The following is a 22,269-nucleotide window of genomic DNA, read 5'->3' as shown; positions in this document are numbered from 1 at the left end:
AATCTATCACAACTTTTATCCCGTCAACTTGACAATTTCTGGCACCGTTACCCGAAAGGGATTGACAACCCCTTTTACACGTCGGGTTGCAAGTATTTGTTCTTTATCAGCAGGTACCATTTACATAGTGTTGCTTGGTTATCCTACTGGTTCGATGACCTTGGTTCCATAACTGAGGGAAATACCTACCGCAGCTGTGCTGCATCATCCCTTCCTCTTTGGGTAAATACCGACGTAGTTCAAGCGACATCAAAAGGAGTTTTTGGCACTGTTGCCGGGGAGACATCATCAACATCTATTAGGTTTCCTAATTAGAAATCTCATCTCCTTGCAATTTACATTACTTCTATTTGCCTTTCATTTTCATCTCCCCCCACTTCACAAAATTTTACCGTTTTATTCGCCCTCTTTTTCGTTCGCCGTTTTTCTTGACAGATCTGTTTGCAATCTTGCTTGCTTTGTCTTTATGGCTAGCTCTTCCTCTATTGCGTGTACCCCCGAGAATGAGGTTCTTAATTTTAAACAAAGGGAGGGGAGAATCTAAAAGATGCTTGGTATAGAATTTGCGATGCTCATAATAGATCTATTCATAAGCAACCTGCCGTCATTCTTCTTCATAGTTTTTATGTGGGGATTACCACTTGGTATATATTCGTCCTTGATATGATTACCGGTGGGAATTTCTGGATGTGTCCATCTTTGGATGCTTTTAATGCTATGGGAAATCTACTGGGTTCACCACCTATCATTGTTAATGACACAAATTTGACTCTCGAGCATGTTATGCAAAGATTAGATGCCATTGAAATGAAGATGATTACTGAGGAACAAATTGAAAATTTGGATAAAAGAATGCATAATCTTGCTAATAAATGGGTCAAAAGAGGGAGAGGTTTTTAAATTACTAAAGTAAAAGGAAACCGTAATCAATGAAAGAATTCAAGAAAGCCCCTCTCAGATAAATAAGTTGGAAGAAATTTTTAGTAACTTAAGCTCAACTTTTCTGCTGTTAAAACTATTGAAAAAAACCCTGTAAAAATTTGCAAGTTTACTCAAGGCACTAAGAACAAGGGTGCCTCTTCTAATAACAACAAGGAAGATCTTAAGATGATTAGTATTCACCCCGATTTTGTTGAAGTGATAAAAGATCCTACTTGCAAGAATGAATTTTTCAACTCATTCCTAGGAGTATTGTTATAGAAAATTTATATGCTAAATATTTTAGGAATGTTGGGTGTTCAATTGAGGAATCGAAAATAAATATGACAATACTTGAATCTATGCATTATGCCTAGCTAGGGGCCTACAACGATAACACTAGTTGGGAGGCAACCCAATGAATAAATTTTATGTTTGCCTTTTTCTTTCTGTTCTTGAGTGTTCGCACAATTATGCTACTATTATTATTGTGTTTTTATGTTTTAATTAGTTTTTGTGCCAAGCTGAGGCTTTGGGATCATGTTTGGTGATAGTTGATTTGATCTTGTTGAAAAACAGAAACTTTTGCGCCCAGTAAAATAATTTTCATTATTCACAGAAGCGTGATAAAATCCTGATTTTTGCACACAAGATTGATATACAAATTGCCCATGTTGTCCTAATGTTTCATAATTTTTGGAGTTACAGAAGTATACGAGGTTTTGAGATTGCTACAGACTATTTTGTTTCTGATAGATTCTATTTTCTTTGCGATGTATGCTTATTTTGATGAATCTATGATTTCTATTGGAGGGTATAAGCCATGGTAAAGTAGGAATACAATAGATATAACGCAAAAATAAAATAGGAAGGGGTTTGCAATAGTACTTAGAGTAGTGATTTGCTTTGTTATACTAATGGATCTCATGAAGGTTTTGTTAAGTTTTGTGTGATTGAAGTTTTCAAATTTTGGTGAGATCGCGATGGATGAAGGAATAAGGAGTAAGAAGAATCTAAGCTTGGGGATGCCCCATGGCACCCCAAGATAATATTCAAGGAGAAACAAGCAACTAAGCTTGGGGATGCCCCGAGTGGCATCCCCTCTTTCTTCTAATGACCATCAGTGTTTTAGTTGGAGTTATATTTTTATCTGTCACATATCACGAGTTTTGCTTGGAGTGTCTTGTATTATATGAATCTTTGCTTGATTTTCTTATTAGTTTGTCACAAGTATCCTTGCTGGATACACCTATTTGAGAGAGGAAAAATTATGCTATGATTTGCTAGAATTGCTCTTTATGCTTCACTTAAATTTTTTGAGCTATGGAATTGCTCTAGTGCTTCACTTATATCTTTTTGAGCACAGTGTGCTTTAATATGTCTGAGTAAATGCTCTCATGCTTCACTTAGATTTATTTGAGAGTTAGATAAAAATTTGAAGAAATTCTCATGCTTCACTTATATTATTTTGAGAGATGGAAATCTTGATGCTCATGTTCTTCACTTAAATTTGTTTGAGCTTGTCAAAGCAATTGCAATATATGAAACTAGTCCCAAAGTGATAGATATTCAAGAGGGATATAATAAAAACTTTCATGAAGATCATTGGACAAAATAAACTTTCATGTAATAGTTTTGAGATATGATGATAGTGATATGTTGATGAGTAATTATGCTTTAGTAAGAATATTGGTGTTAAGGTTTGTGATTCCCTATGCAAGCACGAAAGTCAATAGTTATGCAATGAAATTACATCCTACTTGTGGTGCATCGGTGTTATTTATGCTTAATGCTGGCTTATGTGATTTTTCGTTTCTTCATTGGTTTCTTCTTAATCTATTTGCTAGCCTCCACTTGTACTAAGTAGAAATACTACTTGTGCATCCAAAATCCTTAAAACCAGTTTTGCCATATGAGTCCACCATACCTACCTATATGCGGTATTCCGATGTCGTTCTAAGCTAATTTGTATGTGCCATCTCTAATTTTTAAAATAAATTTCCTTTTTGTGTGCTCGTACCGCTCATGAAGCAGCAAGGGGTGGCCAATATTTTGCATGATAGATGTGTTATTCTCTAGATGAGTGTTTATTCACTTGTCATTGCACGTGAGTGTGGCAAAGGTAATAGGGATGCCCAGTCCCAAAATGAAAAAGAAATTTACTTTATGTTGTCAAATAATAAATTCCTTGGAAAGTGTTGGTATGGACGGTACCCATGGATTCGGCTAGCCGTGGAATGTGAAAGAATGGTGGAAAATGAATTGTAGCGACCCGACCTCAAATGGTCAAGTCTCTGTGCTTCAGTGTCATCCCTAGATCGGTAATGCTGACGCACACAGTACTCGAAGGATTTATAACAGAGTGGCAATCACACACTTATTACATCGAATGTCTCAAGAGAGAACTTATTACAATAAATATGGCTTAAGGCCATCTAATACGATAACAGCGGAAGGCTTGGAAGATAAAGTGAGTCCATCAACTCCAATGGCATAGCTGAGTGCATGAAAAACGACCTATCGCACCTTACTCCTCGTCTGAAGAGTCTGCAACATGATGTGTTGCAGCCCGAAAATGGGTCAGCACATGGAATATGCTGCCAATGTAACACAGGAGAGTAATGAACAGATAAAAGGTATCACTACATGCATATATGGCTGGTGGAGGCTGTATGGTTAATATGTTTTGCGAAAAGCCAATTTTTCCCTACAACAAAGAAATATATTTTATTTAACTATCATGGTAGTTGAACAATATTGAGAAGGTTCCTCCAACTCAATCCCAATTAAAAATAATTATCAACCCAACAAATTAATTTTAGAGTGATTAGATCCATATGATAATCCAAGAGCCAGATACTCAAGATGTCCATAACCGAGGACACGGCTAACCATGATTAGTTTATACACTCTGTAGAGGTTTGCGCACTTTCCCCACAAGACTCGATCTCCTTTGTTGTATTTCTCGCACTGCATAGTGTTTGAGAAACAGATGACCGAGACACAGTCTTTCAGAAGCATTTGCTCTCTACTCCGGGCGGACCGGTACACCTACAATCCCCTACATCTGCTAGTCCACCTCTTCAAGAGTTCACGCAACCTACTCAACTATGCCAGAGCCCATAATGGCTTCTAGCTGCACACGGAAGTTTCTAGCAGGAATAGTCTTATGATCCCTTTCAACCTGGGTGGCGGACCGTAGGATGATCACACGGGTACTCCGGGATATCCTAGGACAACACTGGATTCTCCAGCTGCCCACAAGCAATCCACCCAGATGTGTTTTAAAGTTTCCACCTTAAGTTGAACCATTAATTAACAACTCACATCTGTCATGGATACACTCAAACCCAAACACTACAAAAGAAATACACACCCGTGACATTTTGGGCCGAACAATTTTTTTCTGTCATACATATGACACTTCTATGATGATAATTGTGACAAAGCCCAGTATCATCATAGATGTGGTGGGCTCCTACTTCTATGACAAAAAATCATGACAAAAAATGGGCTTTTCATCCTGGGCGGGCCGGAGACGCAGCTGCATGACATTCTTTGGGCCATCCATTATGGAAAAAACCGTGGTAGAAGCGAGGGCGAGGAAAATTTCAGGGAGTTCCCGGTTACGGTGGGAGGTCGGGGGCCGAGCGATGCGCGTTTCTCTCGTACACGTACGCGCGTGTGTGCGAGGCATTGGCTCTAACTGAACCCGAGCGAGGCATTGGGCTCTAACTGAACCCGAGCGATTGCACTGCAGGCTACCCGTTACTGAACCAGAGCCTTCGATCGATGGCTGTTAACTGAACCCGATCAAGCGATTCCTTCGCTACTGCTGCTAACTGAAGCCGATCGATGCTGCCTCTGGGATGAACAGTGAGCGTTGCAGGGGGGGGGGAGTTGGATCAACAGTGAGCGGTGGTGTTGCCTCTGGATGAACAGGACCCCGTGGTGTGGAGGGCTGGTTGAACAGTAGCCGGTGGAGTAGCACACGGTGGAGGCTGGATGAACAGGAGCCTGTGGAGGCTGGAGGAGGTCGATGGTAGCCCGTGGAGGTTGGAGGAGGTCGATGGTGGAGATGAACAGTATCCCGTGGAGTCCCATTTTGCGGTACGCCACACCGCTCCTGATGAACAGGACCCCCGTTTCGACCGTAGGAGGTCCGTGTCGTCAGTTTTGCGGTACGCCACACCCCTCCCGATCAACAAGACCCCCGTTTTGACCGTAGGAGGTCCGTTTCCTCCGTTTTGCAGTACGCCACACCCCTCCCGATCAAAGGGGACACCCGTTTCTACCGTAGGAGGTCCGTTTCCTCTGTTTTGCGGTACACCAGACCCCTCCCAATGAACATGATCCCGTTTCGAACATGGCCGATCGAACACAAGGCCGTTTCCTCCATTCTGCGGTATGCCAGGCCTCGTTTCCATCGCCTGTTCCGTCCCAACCATCCCAATGAACACGACCAAGCATTCCGTTCCGACCCAGCCAGTTGGCTCCCACACGTTCCATTGCCTCCCGATGAACACGACACATTCCTTTGCCTCCCCATGAACACGACGCATTTCGTTGCCTCCCCATGAACACGAAGACGATGATGTTTCTCTGTTCCGACCCAGCCATGTCAATGAGCCCTCGCTGTACGTATGCGTGAGAAGGCGTTCGAGACCTCGCCCGTATGTACACATATGTTGTCGTATTTTGTTTCTTGCACCATGGCCGTTGTACGTACGTGTACATGCTACGTGCACGCTGTAACAACCTCGATGCGACTATATCTCCCACGTGTCGAGGCACGACTTAGAGGCATAATCGCATTGAAGGCATATGTCGCAAGTAAGGCAATCTTCACAACATCCCATGTAACATAAATAATAAAGGGGAGATAACATAGTTGGCTTACACTCGCCACGTCAATCAAGGTACATAAATAACATTACCTCATCCAAACACTCATGGCCCGACTACGGCGCCAAAATAAAAGACTACCCAACATGCGACACGGTCCCGATCGCCCCAACTGGGCACCACTACTGATCATCAGGGAAAGACACATAGCATCGTTGAGAGTCCTCGTCGAACTCCCACTTGAGCTCAAGCACGTCACCTGGAGCGGAATCATCAGGCCCTGCATCTGGTGTAATAGTAATCTGTGAGCCACAGGGACTCAGCAATCTCGCACCCTCGCGATCAAGACTATTTAAGCTTATAGGTAAGGCGAGGTAAACAATATATGTGGAGCTGCAACAAGCGAATAGCATATATGGTGGCTATCCTGTTCGCAAAAGAGAGCGAGAAGAGGAGGCAAAGCGCGAGCGAGAAACTAGAGGACAACCTGCGCAAACAATACTCCAACACCGTGTCCACTTCCTGGACTCCGCCGAGAAGAGGCCATCACGGTAACACACTCAGTTGATTCATTTTAAATTAAGTTAAGGTTCAAGTTATCTACAAACGGACATTAACAAATTCCCATCTGCCCATAACCGCGAGCACGGCTTTAGGAAGTTCAAATCCCTATAGGGGAGTCCCAACTTAGCCCATGACAAGCTCTCACGGTCAACGAAGGAATAGACCTCCTCCCGAGACGTTCCGATCAGACTCGGTACCTCGGTTCTTCAAGACACTTCGACAGGTTAAAACTAATCAAGCAACACCGCCCGAATGTGCCGACAAATCCCGATAGGAGCTGCACATATCTCTTTCTCAGGGCACACTCAGATTGTCCTAGGTACGGGTAGGCCAGCTCAGAGTTGCCCCTGGTGGCCACCGACAGCTGATAGGTGGACCAACACTCAGAGGAGCACTGGCCCGGGGGGGTTTGAAATAAGATGACCCTCGGGCTCCGGAAACCCAAGGGAAAAAGAGGCTAGGTGGCAAATGGTAAAACCAAGGTTGGGCATTGCTGGAAAAGCTTTAATCAAGGCGAACTATCAAGGGGTTCCCATTATAACCCAACCGCGTAAGGAACGCAAAATCTGGGAACATAACACCGATATGATGGAAACTAGGGCGGCAAGAGTGGAACAAAACACTAGGCGAGAGGCCGAGCCTTCCACCCTTTACCAAGTATATAGATGCATTAAGATAACATGGCAATATAATGATATTCCAACAAGTAAATAAATGTTCCAACAAGGAACGGTCTCCAATCTTCACCTGCAACTAGCAACGCTATAAGAGGGGCTGAGCAAAGCGGTAACATAGCCAATCAATGGTTTGCTAGGACATGGTGGGTTATAGGTTTGACATGGAAATTTGGGAGGCTTTAAAGCAAGTGGTAGGCATCGTAGCATTGGCATAGCAAAAGAGCGAGCTTCTAGCAAAGCAAAGATAGTAGTGATTTTGAGGGTATGATCATCTTGCCTGCAAAGTTGTCAGAGTTGACTGGATCCTCGAAAGCAAACTCAACGGGCTCCTCGTTAGTGAACTCGTCTCCTGGCTCTACCCAAACAAGACAAACAAGCAACAAGGACACAATCAACCACGTGCAAGGATCAAACAATATGATGCAAAGATGGTATGCTATGCGGGATGCGATGCGGGATGCATATGCAAGATGTGACAGGGAATGAATGAACCTGGCCTCAACTTGGAAATCCAAGTGTGTCACTAGAAAGATGAGATGAAATTGCTTGAAAACGATATAAAGACCGGAATCGGAGTTACGGTTTGGAAATGGCAAGCAATTCAAATATGACACCGGTCTGCGATTTACAACAAGTAGCCATCTAAATGCAATGAGATGAACATGCTACAGCACCCAAACATGGCATCAAAATACATGGCAGGTATGCATTCAAGATGATTAACAAAAGTATAGCACTGAGCTATGGCCAATTCATCCATTAACAGGTTCAAACAAGCATGGAAAAAATGCATATGGTAAACAGATCTCAGACTTAGTGAAATTAACACTTGTCTGGAATTTCAGATCAGGTAGCCCAATTCAGAGCAACAAAACTATATGCTACAGGACCTGAACATGGCAAAGTAAAACACGGCATGGAGCTACTCAAAAAGCTTAACAAAAGTCCCTTAGTGACCTTGAGCCAAAAGGGATCAGAAAACACATATGCAAGCATGTGAACATAGCAAAAGCTTAATCAGATCACAGACTTAGTGAAAACTGGAGCATGCTGAAAACAGATATCAAGTAGGCATGTTTACGAGCTCGATGCACTCACTACGGAGCAAGTCATGATAATCTAAGCATACATCCATCAAGAATACACAAAATGCAAGCTAGACATGGAAAGAACAATAGCATAGCATGCACGGATCAACCACAACATCATCGGTAAAATCGCTAACAAGTAGACAATCTGCCCAGATTCATGAAGTAGCAAAAGTAGAGCTCGATTGACTCAAGCTAGGGTGCTCCATAATTGCAAACAAAGACATGGATGGATAGAGCACTACAAGGTTAACAAAACATCCTTACTGATCATCCTCAAAAGAGGCACGGATCCCTAGGAAACAACATGAACATATGGCCATATGAGATAAACAGCTCAAGGACTTGGTGGAAATGCTAAGTCCCTGAAATCAGCATTACCAAGTGCCTCACTTTGCAAGCTCGTGCTAGTCACCACACACATCCCAAAAATACATGGGTTGCACCTCTGGAAAGATGGCAAAACCCTTAATAAAACATATGTAGAGCTCATGGGCATAACATGCACACAAAAATCATGGCAAAAATGACAAATATCTAAATGGAGCAGCAGATCTGACAATTATCTCAAGTAACCCTCTTCTAACAGCATTTCAGGCGTCAAGATTAACTCAAATGAAAATGATGCAATGGAATGAAATGATGTACTCTCTGAGACAAACATTTTGATATCCTATATGCACAAAATGGAGTTACGAATGCAAAATTACGGCACGATGAACAGGGCAACATGAGCTAGGGTTTCAGGAAAAAAAATCAACCTAAACGTCCAGATCCAGATCCGGTGCACGGGAACCGAGGATGGCCGGATTGTACTGTAGCTCACCGGAGACGGAGGAGGCCGGCCGGAGAGGGACTCGGTGCATGGAGGAGGCGACCGGAGAGAGACGGAGCCGATGGTGGTCAGGGTCGGGCGCGGTGCCGGCGCGGTCTGACGGCGCGTCAGGCGGCGGGAAGGCTCGCCGGAGATGCTCCCTGGTGGCGGCGCTCGCCGGCGTCGGTGGAGGAAGGCGGCGGCTCGGGCGCCACGGAGGAGGAGAACGAAGGCGCGCGGGCAGGCGCCTCTGGCCCGGGCGGCTCGCGGGGAGGGCCGGCCTCGGGCCTGGCGGGCTTCGGCGGCGATGTGGGGCGGGGAGCCACATGGCAGGCGGCAATAGGGCGCGGGCGCCGGCGGCGGTTTGTCCGGTGCGGCCCGGACGTGTCCGGCACGCCAGATGGAGGGAGACTAGGGTTAGGGTTGGAGTGGATCCGGGATTTTCGAGGAGGACCTATTTATAGGCATAGGAGGAGCTAGGAGAGTCCAAATGAGGTGCGGTTTTCGGCCACGCGATTGTGATCGAACGCTCTAGATGATGGAGAAGGTTTTGGTGGGTTTTGGGCCAAATTGGACGGGTGTTGGGCTGCAACACACACGAGGCCTTTTCGGTCCCTCGGTTAACCGTTGGAGTATCAAACGGAGTCCAAATGGTACGAAACTTGACAGGCGGTCTACCGGTAGTAAACCAAGGCCGCTTGGCAAGTCTCGGTCCAATCCGGAAATGTTCAATCCCCACACACGAAAGAAGTCTAGAAATGACCACCGGAGGAGAACGAAGCGCCGGAATGCAAAACGGACAACGGGGAAAATGCTCGAATGCATGAGATGAACACGTATGCAAATGCAATGCACATGATGACATGATATGAGATGCATGACAACGACAACAACACATGGAGACAAAGACCCGAACCCGAGAAAATAAAATAACTTAAAGCCGAAAATGGCAAGAGTTGGATTACAAATTGGGTAAATCATATCCGGGGTGTTACACGCGCCTCTACATCCACCAGTATATATGTACGTACACGTTCGCGACCAGAGTGACAACGCTACATATGCTTCGACCAGGTGGGACCCGACTGTCAGGCACTTCCCTGCGTGCGAAGATGTAGCTGGTGGGACCCAGCAGTCATGGGGGCGAATCATTTTTTTTGCCCGGACGCACTTCCTTGCGTGCGAAGGTGTAGCTGGTGGGTCCTACCAGTCAGGGGAGAAACATTTTTTTCACGAAATACGGTGGCCCGTCCGGTGGGTCCCCGCTATCAGGTGGAGGAATAATTATTTTACGCGTAATAAGGAGGCACTTCCTTGCTGCGGCCGTGGACCCAGCTGTTAGCGTCTCCATGCACAGTACTCTTCCGATGTAAGTCGGTTGTTGACCACATTGACCACGCCGTGCCGAGAGCACCACGGCGGTGGACGACGGCGAGGCCTAGTAAGGGGACGACACGGAGGCAGGGAAGACACGACAGTTGTTTCCCACGCGGAGGGGAGTATGACTGTATGAGGGTTTACTGGTTCATCTGTCGTCGTCGGAGAATAACAGCAGGTGTGGGTGAGTAGATTGATGGCTAGGCCAGCGATGGGAGTACGGTGGGGCGGTGAGGCCTGCGCGGCAGCACAGCCGGCCGCGGGGAGGAGGGAGCAGGCATTCCCGCCGGCGCTTGTTTGAGCGGCTGCAGCAGGAAGAGCAGAGATTGAAGAAGCACGACGGCCGTTGGATGGACATCCAGCAGTCAGTGCTTGTGCGTCAACCTTTTTTTTAGGAAAGCCTCAAATCTGTGGAAAACAGCATACATCCCATCTACCATTATTTCTAATAATTTACAGCCCATTTGCTAATTCTTAAGGTTTTTTGGAGCCCATATTATTTTTGTTAGCATTACAGCCCATATTGTGGCCACAGTTAAAAAATTATACGAAATTTTGCATATTTCGGTGCGGTCCGAACTGTTTTTAATCCCGAAATTTCGACTCACATTCAAACTGTTTTTAAAAATAAATGTATATCAATATAAAATCCAACAAATTCTCCACGCATAAAAATTAATGTAATTTAAAATCTCGGAATGAAAAAAAAGATATTTGAAACTAATTCCCGGTTTGATGTGTTTTAAAAATATACAACCAATTTCTCATTACTGATGGGCCATTTTCTCGGCCAGCCGAATGAAAGCTCTCCTCGTCTTGAAAGATTTGCAGCCTAACAGGCCTGACAAAGCGGCTTACTTGGCAAATCACAAAAAAACTGGGCTGTGGCTGTGGACCCAGCTGTCAGCCTCTCCACGTACAGTACTCTTCCCATCGAAGTCATTCCTTGATCACTTTTACCACGCCGCGCGGAGAGCACCATGGCAGTGGACGATGGCGAGGCCTAGGAAGGGGACGATGCGGAGCCGGGGAAGACGCGGCAGTGGAAGCCCGCGCAGAGAGGAGTACGAGGGTTCACTGGTTCGGCTGCAGTGTGAGGCTGCCGTCGCCGCAGGGCCTGGCCAGCGGTGGGAATAGTAGGGGGTGAGGCTTCTGTAGCAGCACAGCCGACCACGGGAGGCAGGAGCATGCGGCACGACCGGCGCTGCTTTGGGTGGCTGGAGCAAGAATACCAGAGGTTGAAGAAGCACTACGGTCGTTGGATGGACATCGTACGGTCACTGGAGCTAGAATCATTCATATTGACTAAGTTGACAAAGCCCTTCGTCCCCGTCAACTTAGTGGGCCCACAAGTCAGCCTCCCACCAAGGTGGGTCCCAGCTAGCCGGGGGAGTATTCATTTTTTGTGCGTAATAAGGAGGCACTTCCGGTGGGTCCGAGTTGGCAGCGGGGGAACATTTTTTTCGCGAAATACGGTGGCCCATCCAGTGGGTCCCAACAGTCAGGGGGAAACGATTTTTTTCGCAAAATACTGGTGGCCTGTCCGGTGGGTCCCCGGTGTCAGGTGGAGGAATAATTATTTTCTGCGTAATAAGGAGGCACTTCCTTGCGGCTGCCGTGGACCCAGCTGTCAGCCTCTCCATGTACAGTACTCTTCCGATGGAAGTCAGTCGTTGACCACATTGACCACGCCGCGCCGAGAGCACCACGGAGATGGACGACGGCGAGGCCTAGGAAGGGGACGACGCGGAGCCAGGCAAGACACGGCAGTGGATGCCCATGCGGAGAGGAGTACGAGCGTTCACTGGTTCGGCTGCGGTGTGAGGCTGCCGTCACCGCAGAATAACAGGGGGTGTGGGTGAGTGGAGGGATGGCCTGGCCAGTGGTGGGAGTAGTATGGGGGCGGTGAGGCCTCCTCGGTAGCACAACCGGCCACGGGAGGCAGGAGCAGGCGGCATGACCGACGCTGCTTTGGGCGGCTGGAGCAAGAATACCAGAGGTTGAAGAAGCACTATGGCCGTTGGATGGACATCATACGGGCGCTGGAGTATTGACTAAGTTGACAAAGCCCTCCGTCCCCGTCAACTTAGTAGGCCCACAAGTCAGCCCAACAATATGGTGGGTCCCAGCTAGCAGGGGGTATTCATTTTTTGGGCGTAATAAGGAGGCACTTCCTTGCGTGCGAAGATATAGCTGGTGGGTCTGACCTGTCAGCGGGGGGAACGTTTTTTTCACGAAATACAGAGGCCCTTCCTGTGGGTCCTAGCTGTCAGGTGGAGGAATCATTATTTTGCACGTAATAAGGAGGCATTTCCTTGCGTGCGGTCGTGGACCCAGCTGTCAGCCTCTCCACATACAGTCCACTTTCGATGGATGTCGTTCATTGACCACGTTGACCAGGCCGCGCTGAGAGTACCAGGGCGATGGACGACGGCGAGGCCTAGGAAGGGAATGACATGGAGCTAGGGAATACTTGGCAGTTGTTTCCCACGCGGAGGAGTACGAGGGTTTACTGGTTCGTCTGCCGTCCCGGAAAATAACAACATGTGTGGGTGAGTAGAGGGATGGCTAGGCCAGCGACGGGAGTATGGTCGGGCCATGAGGCCTGCGCGGCAGCATAGCCGGCCACAGGAGGAGGGAGCAGGCAGTCCCGCCGGCGCTTGTTTGAGCGGTTGGAGCGTGAAGAGCAGAGATTGAAGAAGCACGACAGCCGTTGGATGGACATCCAACAATCACTGCTCTCGTGTGTTGACTAAGTTGACAAGGCGTTGCGTGTGCGTCAACCTTTTTTATGAAAGCATACCCGTCAACCTGTAGTAGGCGCACAAGTCAGCCTCAAATCGGTGGAAAACAGAATACAACCCATCTGCCATTATTTCTAATAATGTATAGCCCATTTGCTAATTCTTAAGAATTTTTTTGGAGCCCATCTTCTTTTTGTTAGCATTACACCCCATATTGTGGCCACGGTTAAAAAGTATATGAAATTTTGCATATTTCGGTGCGGTCAACTGTTTTTAATCCAGAAATATCGATTCACATTCAAACTATTTTGAAAAATAATTTATATAAATATAAAATCCAAATAATTGTCCATGCATAAAAATCAATGGAATTTAAGATCTTGTAATGAAAAAAAATTGAAAGTAATTCCCGGTTTGATGTGTTTTAAAAATGTACAGCCCATTTCTGGGCAAACCGAATGAAACTCTCCTCGTCTTGAAAGATTTGCAGCCCAGCAGGGTCGATAAAGCAAGTAGGCCTTGTTTGGGTATTTCTTTAAAAAAATAGAACTGGGCTAGGCATTTTCAGCAAGAAAAAAAACACAACTGGGCTCATGACGTGGTAAACATAAATAAAACCCTGGCTAGATGGGCCACAGCCCCCGCACAGCCCCGTTGTTACCCTAATCCATCGCTAAAACTAGTATAAATAACAACTGCTTGTTCCTAAAAAACTGCGCGACTTGCTGGGTCCCTGGTGTCAGCCGCTCATAGTGTAATTCTCTCGTTTATTGACTACGTTGACAATGGCGTGAGCCCCAGATGTCCAACCATTAGGAGGAACTGTATTTTTGGGCTTGTACTATAGAGGCACTTGCTTGCGTACTGCCATGACGCTGGTGGGTCCCTACTGTCATCCTCTCCACGTACAGTCATCTCCTTGTTCCTCTTGGTTGTTGACGACGTTGACAACGCAAGAGGGCGGCGCACCGCGCACGGTGTGATGCCCCCGATTCAATCGTACACTAACCATACACGCAAATGTGTACAATCAAGATCAGGGACTCACGGGAAGATATCACAACACAACTCTACAAATAAAATAAGTTATACAAGCATCATATTACAAGCCAGGGGCCTCGAAGGCTCGAATACAGGAGCTCGATCATAGACGAGTTAGCGGAAGCAACAATATCTGAGTACAGACATAAGTTAAACAAGTATGCCTTAAGAAGGCTAGCACAAACTGGGATACAGAACGAAAGAGGCGTAGGCCTCCTGCCCGGGATCCTCCTAAACTACTCCTGGTCGTCGTCAGTGGGCTGCACGTAGTAGTAGGCACCTCCCGAGTAGTAGTAGTCGTCATCGACAGTGGCGTCTGGCTCCTGGGCTCCATCGTCTGGTCGCAGCAATCGTGTATAGAAAGGGGAAAAGAGGGTGCAAAGCAACTATGAGTACTCATCCAAAGTACTCGCAAGCAAGGAGATACACTACATATGTATGCATTGGTATTAAATGGAATAAGGGTATCATATGTGGGCTGAACTGCAGAATGCCGGAATAAGAGGGGGATAGCTAGTCCTGTCGAAGACTACGCTTCTGGCCACCTCCATCTTGCAGTAGAAGAAGAGAGTAGATGGTAAGTTCACCAAGTAGCATCGCATAGCATAAACCTAACCGATGATCCTCCCCTCATCGCCCAGTGAGAGAGCGACCACCGGTTGTATCTGGCACTTGGAAGGGTGTGTTTTATTAAGTATCCGGTTCTAGCTATCATAAGGTCAAGGTACAACTCCAGGTCGTCCTTTTACCGAGGGACACGGCTATTCGAATAGATTAACTTCCCTACAGGGGTGCACCACATTTCCCAACATGCTCAATCCCCTTTGTCCGGACACACTTTTCTGGGCCATGCCCTGCCTCGGAAGATCAAGATGTTGCAGCCCTACCTAGGCACAACAGAGGGGTCAGCACGCCGGTCTAAATCCTATGGCGCAGGGGTCTGGGCCCATCGCCCATTGCACACCTGCATGTTGCATGGGCGGCCAGAGAGCAGACCTAGCAACCTCCATTACAAAGGAAGTTGCGTTACGCGGTCCAACCCGGCGCGCGCCGCTTAGTCGCTAACGTCACGAAGGCTTCGGCTGATACCTCGACGTCGAGTGCCCATAACTGTCCCCGCGTAGATGGTTAGTGTGTATAGGCCAGTAGCCAGACTCAGAGCAAATACTAAGATCTCATTAAGCGTGTTATTTTGAAACAACCACGGACGCCGACCAGGGCCAGGCCCACCTCTCTCCTAGGTGGTCTCAACATGCCCTGTCGCTCCGCCACAAAGTAACAGTCGGGGGCCTTCGGGAACTCAGGCCCACCTCTACCGGGATGGAGCCACCTGCCCCTTCGGGTACTCCTACGAGCCGACCCGACTTTAATCACCACACTGACCTCGTCGACTTCGACGTCGCCCACATCCGCCTGCCGTACAATGCCATCCTCGGGTACCCAGCGCTAGCCAAATTCATGGCAGTCACCCACCATGGCTAGAACATCCTCAAGATGCCGGGAAGCGGCGGAATCATCACAGTCCCTTGCGAAGAAAGAGTTGCGGTGTGATCCCTCGAGCATGTGTTCCAACCTGCAGCAATCGAAGACCTCGACAGCGCAGGTGTGCAGTACCCTCCTGAGGCCAACCCCAAGAAGAAGAGGCTGCTACTCTGCTCTGGGCCCCAGGAGAGCGGCGCCTCCAACGACGCCACCTCAGGATAGGCGCTCGTGCCTGGTGCGCCTCCCTCCCGCGCATAGGGAGGCGCGTGGGCGCCCTCCTCGGGCAGGGCACGTGGGCTCTCTTCTGGAGGGCCTCGGACCTGGCCAACATCACGAGGGAGGCGCTCGGGCACCACGAGGAGGTGTGCTTCACGGCACGTTTCCCTCAGGAGGACACCGGGCGTGGAGTGCCCGGCGCTCCGGAGTTCATCACCAAGGCATCTCAGGAGCTTCATGAGGCAAGAGTAATACGTGGCAACCACCGCCCACATGGCGCTCCTCCCCACGCAGGCGAGGGTGGTGAGGTGCGCGTCTACATCGACATCCCAGGGCTCAACAGGGACGCATCTCAGGAGTGCTTCTAGCCTTCGTGTGCTAGCTGGTGTGAGGGTCCACCTCATAGCTACGTTCGCATGTCGTTCGGCCTACCGAGCGTAGCTGCCGCCTTCCAGCGCAATCTGCTGAGCATCCTGGTAGGTCAGGAGGCCAGGCATCACACAGTCCTGGCAGAGATGGAGACGGTCCTCAGGAGGCCACCCGAGCCTCTAGGGCCTCCCAAGGCTGTGGGTCTCGACGGCTCATGAGGAGCGACTTCTTCGCTACATGTCTTCAGCTACCCCAACACTTCTTCGACAACCAAACCAGGTGACGTTTTCCAAGTTTATTTAGCTGTGAGCGCCCCCTGGGCTGCATCATTCCCAGGCCGGGTGGGTCTGCCCCTGTGGCATGTATCCGCTTGCATCTTTAGTTCACCCTGCTGGGGGCGCCCCTCGGGCTGCATCATCCCTAGGCCGCTCGGGTCCGACCTAGTGGCACGTATCGTTCTCGCATTTACCTAAGCTAGTTGCTTTTCATGCATAATCTATCTATGGTTATCATCTGCTTGATTATCGCCTGCCACGGGAACCTCCCATGCCGGCACGACGCTTGTGCTCGGGTTCATCCCAGCAACGCTGACAAATCTGAGCGGTCGAGCTCTGGCTCGCGGCACCCCCGCGCATGCCACCTCACCAGGCCCTCAGTGCCTTCACCTCCTTGCGAAGCAACTAGTGGCGGACCGGCGATCGCCATGGCAGTTTGTGCCTTTCCCCGCGCTAACCTGCAGGAACCTCCTGAGGACTATAGCGGGTGGTACCCCAGATATCTTTCTCTTCTCCAATGCAATTCGCTTGTGCATTGAAAGGGGGGCTCCTGAGCATCGCGACTTAGGAGTTCTTACTGACTCTCCAACCCTCATCCCATGGCCTTGACCATGGCATCGCGACCTGGCATACAAGCGGTGGCTGAGGTCGCTCGAGGGCCGGGACCTGAGGATGTAGAGCACACAGAAGAGCATGGAGAGGGAGGGGAGGCTCGCACGGGCCTAACCTAGCTACCCAACAGTGGCCGACACACAAGTCTGGCGCAACACGAGGAACCGTCTCCGGAATGCCAAGATATGTCTCGCTCCAGGACCAACCCAGTGCTACGGCATAAGATCCTCGCCTTTTGCTGCCATGATGCGGCAACATCGCCTCCCTTTCCCATCCTCAGGTAGCTGCTTGCATGCTAAAGGGGACCTCTTGAGCATCGCGCCTCAGGAGCTCTTGCTGGACCTCGGGCCGCTCACGTCCTGGCCTTGACCACGGCATCACGACCTGGCATACCAGTGACGCTTGCAGCCTGCCTGGGGACCGGGACTTGTCGGCGTAGAGCACCAAGCTGCCGCGGGATTGGAAAGGGGAGACCGAGCCTCAGCAGGACATGTGTTCCCAAATTTTCATAATAAGGATAATATCGACAAAAGACATTACAAACGCTTTACGCGCCCCCGCGTGGTCCTTTTGATTCCTCACAGGGAACAAAAAGAAGGGAATTCCTAGGAGCTCTATCTACACGCGCCGAGCATCGTCGACGCCATTATCAACACTGGGCCTCCGGAGGCCGGTGCCAACCCCATCCAGATCAGCAACGGCGGCGGTCGGACGCAACAGCCTTGCTTCAGGCACGGCGAGAGCTCGGGGGCACGTAGCTGTCGTCGCTTGTCTCCAGAGACTCGACGAGCTCGGGAGAATCGCTGGACCACCAGGAGTCACCGCTGTCGCTGGAGGAGTTGCGGGCGAGGCCAGCGGCGGGCCCGACGCCAGCCACTGCACCATCGTGGCGACCCCCTGCAGGGCAGCACTCCAAGTGGCGGCCTCCCTCATCGAAGATCTTGAAGAACATCGTGGAGGCGCCGTCGTACCTGAAGTGGATGGCGAGAGCGCCTTCCGCGCAGCAAACTTGGGCGACCTCGCCCCAGCCATGGGTCATGAAGATTCTCTCGAAGGAGACGGCTTCGACCTCCGCTCCAGTCACAGGGGCGTCGCAGTCGGCGTGTTGCAGCCAAAGCTCAATGGGCCTCTTGATCGCATCTCGGTGGCGAAGAACTGCGGGAGGCGAATCCAAGTGCTCGGAGGCATCGCCGCCCACAGCACGAACTCGCGTGAGGAGTCCGCAGCATGGACCCCTGGGGTGACGGCGTGCATCACTGCGGCACGACATCCACGGCCCTGGCGCGGGCGGCGGCCCTCATCGCCCTCCCTCCGAAATCTTCAACTTGGGCGCACAAGGGCAACGAATACACGGGAGGCGGTCGCTCCTACCATGGCCGCGACACTTCCGGCCTCACGACGATGTCACGGCGATGGGACAACCTCTTCTTTGGCGGAAGTGGCTCGGGCTCGTTAAGGGGAGTCTTTCCTTTTTCCGCGGCCGAGAACCTCCGGATAGGCTCCATGGTGAATGCAGCAAGCAACTAAGCGAGAGAGAAGAAGGAGCGAGGGAAGCTAAGGATAAGATGGGTGACAGGGGCTCCACCCCCTCTTCCCATTTATAGCCAAGGGGAGGCCAACCACCAGCCTCCGCGATCTAAGGTAATAATGACCTTTTCTGCATGCACGAGGACTCGTCAAGTCGGGAAGTTGCCGAGGCAACATGGGGAAGTAGAGACGCCCATGTCCAATCAATCACCATGCGCCAACCGTGGTCGCAGGCTGTTGGGGCCCACGGAGCCCTGTGCTTGCCCTTTGGCTTCACCTTGAAGCCAAGCCCGAGCGCGCCTTGGGCCCGGGGGCTATTGTCGGCATTCTGGGAACGGGGGTCCCTAGACTTGCCTGCCTGCGGCGTGGCTCCATCAGCGGCCCTGTACGGCCCATCTTCACCAACAAACACTCAAGAACCTCGCGAGGGGCCAAGCCTCGTGAGGTGGACGACGCAAGACCTCATCAGGGGCGGTGAGGGAGTCCTGGATTAGGGGGTCTCCGGACAGCCGGACTATATCCTTTGGCCGAACTGTTGGACTATGAAGATACAAGATTGAGGACTCCGTCCCGTGTCCGGATGGGACTCTACTCGGCGTGGAAGGCAAGCTAGGCAATACGGAAATGTATATCTCCTCCTTTGTAACCGACCTTGTGCAACCCTAGAACCCTCCGGTGTCTACATAAACCGGAGGGCTTTAGTCCATAGGGCAACATACAAACATACCATAGGCTAGCTTCTAGGGTTTAGCCTCTCCGATCTCGTGGTAGATCAACTCTTGTACTACTCATATTATCAAGAATAATCAAGCAGGACGTAGGGTTTTACCTCCATCAAGAGGGCCCGAACCTGGGTAAAACGTCGTGTCCCCTGCCTCCTGTTACCATCCACCTTAGACGCACAGTTCAGGACCCCCTACCCGAGATCCGCCGGTTTTGACACCGACATTGGTGCTTTCATTGAGAGTTCCTCTGTGGTCGTCGCCATCAGGAAGGATGCCTCGCCCCGTCTTTTAAAGATGGCACCGTTGCTCAAGGGAGCTTTGGCTGTCGGCCAAACCCTCCGGCTAGGCCGGTTTCCTGTATGACCACCTGATATCGACTTCTACGCGACGATGACCCTCTCGACGCCATCGAAAACATCTTCATGTCAAACCCGGAACTTGCCGAACAGTTAAACCAATAGAGCTTTCCTCCATACGAGCTCTTGGATCGCTTCGCTGGCCTGGGAGTCGCTATGGATTACGACCAGATTAGGGCCTAAAAACCGATCTGAGAGAGATTGAACTCTCCCAAAGCCACCCATCACGTGTGCCGTGGTAGAGGGAAAGTGGTGGGCGACCCTTCATCTATCCTAAGGACTCGCTACGTCCGGATTCCGATCCCTCCAGCCGGATGCCGCGGAGGGGAGGACTAGCACTCAAGACCTGAACCTTGAACTCAAGGCGACGGACTGGATTCATTGGACGACATCCAGGAATCCAACTTTCGGAGTTCGGAAACTCCCTCGCCCCTGGGTTCTCAAGGTAGGCGTTCGACTCAAAACCACCCACCCACCCAGACATAAACAATCTCTCCACATCAGGCAGGAGCCCCATGAAACAGTACATCATTACTGGCCAGATTCCTCCTTATGATGAACAAGGTTAAGGACTGCCGAGAAGACGCATTCTCACTTTTTCTGCAATAACTGCACGGACAAGGGAATCCTTAACGCCATAAGTCGCCGTGACATACACGCTTCACCGACTTGGCGTCCATAGTACGAAAGTACTGTGCGATGGAAAGTGCCTGGAAAACCGAAACAAAATTTTGGGATAATCCGGCTCCGAAACATACACCCAGTCCGAGGTAAAAGGGTGCACTATCATAAGACACCCGAGTTAATTACAAAGAAGCAAAAACCCTCTACAGTGCGGGAACCGTATTGGAGGGATGGCTAACGGAACCCTGCAAAATTTCATAGTACAGCGGGATACCATACCAACACACAGCCTTAGAGCATGTTGGATACTCCGGCAGGTGGCCAAAATTGGCGAAAACCTCCTAATGCCGGAGGACACAGAAAGCCACCGCAGAGACACCAATACGGTATTAACAGTCTTCGAGACCTTCGCATCAAATAATATGCGAAAACGACACTCCGCAGCCTTGCCGAAGTCTACCAAGTAGCAACAATAAACCCATGGAGTGACACAGCCATTACCTTCAACGCCAGTGATGAACCTAAATTCCGAACAGCCCGAGCACCAGCTGCAATGGTCCTTAGTCCAATAGTGGACGGCTTTCGTCTCACCAAGGTACTCATGGACGGCGGCAGTGGATTGAACCTCATCTATGAGGAAAAACTCTCCAAAAAATGGATATAGACTGGAACCGCATCACGCGAAGCAGCAACAACCTTTAGAGGAATAATCCCCAGTAGGGAAGCGCGCTGTACAGGAAAATCACACTAGATGTGTGTTTGGCATGCCGGACAATTACAGGTCCGAAGAAATTACATTCCAAGTGGCCCCGTTCAGTAGTGGATACCACGCTCTTTTAGGACGCGAGGTGTTCACGATCTTCAAAGCCATACCCCATTATGGGTACATGAAGCTCAAAATGCCCGGGCCCAACGGAATCATCACTCTCGCTAGTGATCCGGACATAGCGCTCCATGCCGAAAACAAAATAGCTGCATTGGCCCTCGAGGCATTATCCGAAGCCCTTTCGGCCGAGGAATTAACTGCGCTACGCTCCACAGTGGACAGCGACGACATAATACTTGACAAGAGATCCAAGTCCACCTCTTTTAAACCAATGGATTAAATAGTCAAATCCCAAGTCCACCCAACGGACCCTACAAAAACAGCCTCCATCGGGGCATAGTTAAACCCCGTCGTGGACGCCACATTACGAGAGTTCCTGCGCAAGAATTGGGATATATTCTTCTGGCACCCCTCAGACATGCCAGGAATTCCACGCAGGCTGGCCGAGCACAGCCTCAGTATCCTAAAGGGATTCAAGCCAGTCAAGCAGGCTCTTTGGCGTTTCTCTGAACCTAAGAGACATGCCATGGGAGAGGAACTAGCCAAGTTATTAGAGGCCGGATTCATCAGAGAAATAAAACACCCGGACTGGCTAGCAAACCTGGTGATGGTACCAAAAAAGGACAAATCCTGGCGCCTATGTGTCGATTTCAAGGACCTCAACAAGGCTTGCCCAAAGGATCCCTTCCCCCTCCCCCGCATCGATCAAATTATCGATGCAACCACAGGACATGAGTCATTGTGTTTCCTCGACGCATACTCCGGCTATCATCAAATCAAGATGGCAGAGTCCGACCAAGCCGCAATGGCATTTATCACACCATACGGCCCCTTCTGTTTTAACACAATGCCTTTTGGGCTCAAAAATGCCGGCGCAACATATCAGCGCATGATTCAGACATGTCTGGAGAAATAGATCGGCAAAACAGTAGAGGCATACGTAGATGATGTAGTCGTCAAAACCAAACACGTCGACTATCTAATAGACGACTTGAGGCTCACATTCGACAACCTCCGAACATACGACATCAAGCTCAATTTGGAAAAATGCATTTTCAGCGTGCCAGCCGGAAAGCTCCTGGGTTTCATTGTCTCCAGTAGAGGAATCGAAGCTAATCCGGCCAAAATTCGAGCTTTGTCACAGCTGGCTACCCCAACAGACCTCAAACAAATCCATAAATTAACTGGA

Source organism: Triticum aestivum, chromosome 3A, assembly GCF_018294505.1.
Source record: "Triticum aestivum cultivar Chinese Spring chromosome 3A, IWGSC CS RefSeq v2.1, whole genome shotgun sequence".
Lineage (NCBI taxonomy): Eukaryota > Viridiplantae > Streptophyta > Magnoliopsida > Poales > Poaceae > Triticum > Triticum aestivum.
The sequence above is the reverse complement of the archived record's forward strand: the minus strand, read 5'-3'. Positions refer to the sequence as shown.